This window comes from Orycteropus afer, unplaced genomic scaffold, assembly GCF_000298275.1.
Source record: "Orycteropus afer afer isolate SDZICR_OR568_19922 unplaced genomic scaffold, OryAfe1.0 scaffold00056, whole genome shotgun sequence".
NCBI classification, from domain to species: Eukaryota; Metazoa; Chordata; class Mammalia; order Tubulidentata; family Orycteropodidae; genus Orycteropus; species Orycteropus afer.
The window spans coordinates 6,434,018-6,437,804 of record NW_006921643.1 but is presented as its reverse complement, the minus strand read 5'-3'; positions in this window follow the sequence as shown (position 1 = coordinate 6,437,804).

The window sequence follows — 3,787 nt, the reverse complement described above, 5'->3', positions numbered from 1 at the left end:
AAGATCTTCAACAAAACAAGGAAGTCTGTAGTTTCACTTCCATTCAACATAGGACTAAAGATTTTAGTCAGGGAAATTATACAAGAAAAAGAAATAAAAATATATCCAGATTGGAAAAGAAGAAGTAAAATAATTTATATTCATAGATGATATGATGTTGTATACAGAAAATCTTAAGGAGTGCACTAAAAAACTATTAGATCTAATAAATAGGTACAACAATTTTGCAGCATACAAGGTTAATTGTGAAAATAACTTGTATTTCTACACACTTGCAATGAACAATTCAAAAATGAAATTAAGAAAAATTATCATAGCATCAAAATGATAAAATACTTAAGAATGAATTTAACAGAAGAAGCACAAAACTTATACTCTGAAACTATAAAACATTGTTGAAAGAAATTAAAGTTAATCTAAATAAATTGAAAATGTTTCTTTGTCCAAGGACACTAATATTGTCAAAATAACAATTCTCCCCAAATTGATGTACACATTCAGTGTGATCCTTATTAGAATTTCAGCTTGCTCCTTTTTAGAAATTAAGAAGCTGGTTCTGAAAGTCATGTGGGATAACAAAGAGACCCAAGGCACAGAATGGTCAAAACAATCTTGAAAAACAAGAACAAAGCAGGGTTCATACTTCCTGATTTCAAAACTTATTACAAGGAACAATAATAGCCTGTCCACCATGGATGGCTCTGTTGGTATTTGAAACACTGGTGGCATAGCTTCCAGCATCATAGCAACAATAAAGCCACCATAGTATGAAACACATGGATGGTCATACTAGTCATTGTTGTTGTTGTTGTTATGTGCCGTCGAGTTGGACCCAACTTATAGCGACCCCTCCTTGGGTTTCCGAGGCAGTATCACTACGGAAGTAGATTGCCCCATCTTCCTTCCGAGGAGTGGCTGGTGGGTTTGAACCGCCAGCAGTCAAGTGCCTTAGGCACTACGCTCCCAGAGCTCCCTCACCCTCACTAGGATAGCGACAATAAAAATCAGAGAGTAGTAAGTGGTAGTGAAGATGTGGAAATATTGGGACCTTCATACATTGCTGGTAGGAAGGTGAACTGGTGCAGCTATGGTGGAAAAGAGTTTGGTGGTTTCTCAAAATGTTAAACATAAGATTACCATGTTGTTGTCGTTACCGTTAGGTGCTGTTGAGTTGACTCAGACTCATACAAACCTATGTACAACAGAACAAAACACTGCCCAGTCCTGAGCCATCCTCACAGTTCTTCCTATGCTTGAACCCATCATTGCAGCCAGTGTGTCGATCCATCTTGTTGCGAGTCTTCCCCTTCTTCTCTGACACTCTACCAAGTAGGATCTCCTTCTCCAGGGAATGGTCCCTTCTGACAGCATGACCAAAGTAGGTGAGATGAAGTCTGGCCATTCTCGCTTCCAAGGAGCATTCTGGCTGCACTTTTTCCAGGAGAGATTTGTTAGTACTTCTGGCAGTCCGTAGTACTTTCCATATTCTTTGCAAACACCACAACTCAAAGGCATCAATTCTTTGGTCTTCCTTATTCACTGTCCAGCTTTCACATGCATATGAGGTGATTGAAAATACCATGGTTTGGTTCAGGTGCACCTTAGTCTTCAAAGTGACATCTTTGCTCTTAAACACTTTAAAGAGGTCTTTTTGCATCTTATTTCCTGACTGCTGCTTCCCTGGATATTGACCACAGATCCAAGTAAAATGAAATCCTTGGCAACTTCAATATTTTCTCCATTTTTCATGATGCTGCTTATTGGCCTAGTTGTGAGGATTTTCATTTTCTTTATGTTGAGGTGTAATCCATACTGAAGACTGTAATCTTTGATCTTCATCAGTAAGTTCAAGTCCTCTTCACTTTCAGCAAGAAAGGTTGTGTCATCTACATATTGCAGGTTGTTAATGAGCCTTCTTCCAATTCTGATGCCACATTCTTCTTCATATAGCCCAGCTTCTTGGATTATTTGCTCAGCATACAGATTGAATAAGTATGGTGAAAGAATACAACCCTGTCATACATCCTTCCTGATTTATACTGATGCTTGCAGTATCCCCTTGTTCTGTTTGAATGACAGAATCTTGGCCTATGTAAAGTTCCTCAGGAGCACAATTAAGTGTTCTAGAATCCCTGTTCCTTGCAATATTACCCATAATTTGTTATGATCCACACAGTTGAATGCCTTTGCATAGTCGATAAAACACAGGTAGATATTTTTTTGATATTCTTTTCTTTTAGCTAAGATCCATCTGACATCAGCAATGATATCCCTCATTCCACATCCTCTTCTGGATCTGGCTTGCATTTCTGGAAGTTCCCTATCAATATACTGCAATAATCATTTTTGAATTATCTTCAGCACAATTTCACTTGTGTGGGATATTAATGATATTGTTTGTTGATTTTCACATTCTGTTAGATTATCTTTCTTTGGAAAGGACACAGATATCGATCTCTTCCAGTCAGTGGCCAGGTAGTTGTCTTCCAAATTTCTTTGCTTAAACAACTAAACACCTCCAGTGTGGCATCTGTTTGCTAAAACATCTCAATGCGTATTCTACCAACTGCTGGAGCATTGTTTTTCGCCAATTCCCTCAGTGCAGCTTTGACGTTTTCCTTCAATACCATTGTTTTTTGATCATATGCTAAAACCTGAAATAGTTAGATGCTGACCAACTCTTTTGGATACAGTGACTCTATGTATTCCTTCTATCTTCTTCTTCTTTTTTTTTTTTTTATAAATTGTGATTTGGGTGAAAGTTTACAGAGCAAATTCACTTTCCATACAGCAGTTCACATACACTTTGTCTCATAACATTGACTGCAATTTACCACAATGCAACAGCTTCCCTCCCACTTCCTCCAGACACCTCTTCCCTGTGTCCTTCCCTCCACTCATTCTGGGCCCACTGAGCTCTGTCCCTGTGCATACACAGCTCTTATATTCTACCATGATTGTTCTCTGCAAGCAGTGTATCTACCTAGTGTAAATGTTCACCTCATATGCTTGTCTTTTGTTTGGCTGGAAGCCACAGGTGTGAGTTCAGTTCCAGACCTGAGGGGCAGCTAGGGGCTATAGTCTCAGTAGTTCCATCAGATTCTATCAGACCAGCAAACCTTGTCGCTCTTCCTTTTTTTTCCAAATGATTTTGAGTTTTGTTCCACATTGTTCTCCCACTCTATCCAGGATCTCCTACATAGATCCCCCTCTGAGTGGTTGACAGTGGTAGCCGGGTACCATTTAGTTCTTCTGGTCTCATAGTCATATAGGCTACAGATCGCATGGTGTACCAGTCTCTAGGACTAATTGTTTCCATGAATCTTTGCTTTTCTTCATTCTTTGCTCTGGACGAGGAAAGACCCTCGTTGCATCTAGATGGCTGCTTGCAAGATTTTAAGATCCCAGTCACAACTCGCCAAAGTAGGAGGTGGAACAATGTTTTGTATAGTATATTATGCCAATTGAGCTTGATGTCCCCTGCAACTATGGTCCTGAGCCCACAGGTTCAACTACTCGATCCTTCTGGGTAGCTGGCTGTGCCCAAGAAGTGACTTATAACCTTGTCCCTTGTCAGCTCTACTATACACCTGGGAATTCTTACAGAACACACAAATACACTTGTAGAAACATTGTCTGTCAACCCTATACATGGTCTTGGGCACACTGCCCCCTGCATAGACATACCTAGTAGTTCAGCCTGTCCACCCATCTATCCACCCCTATAGCCATATTTGCCTTCACTGACAATGCAGTACTGTATGTGCAAAAGGGTTCTTCTTTGTTG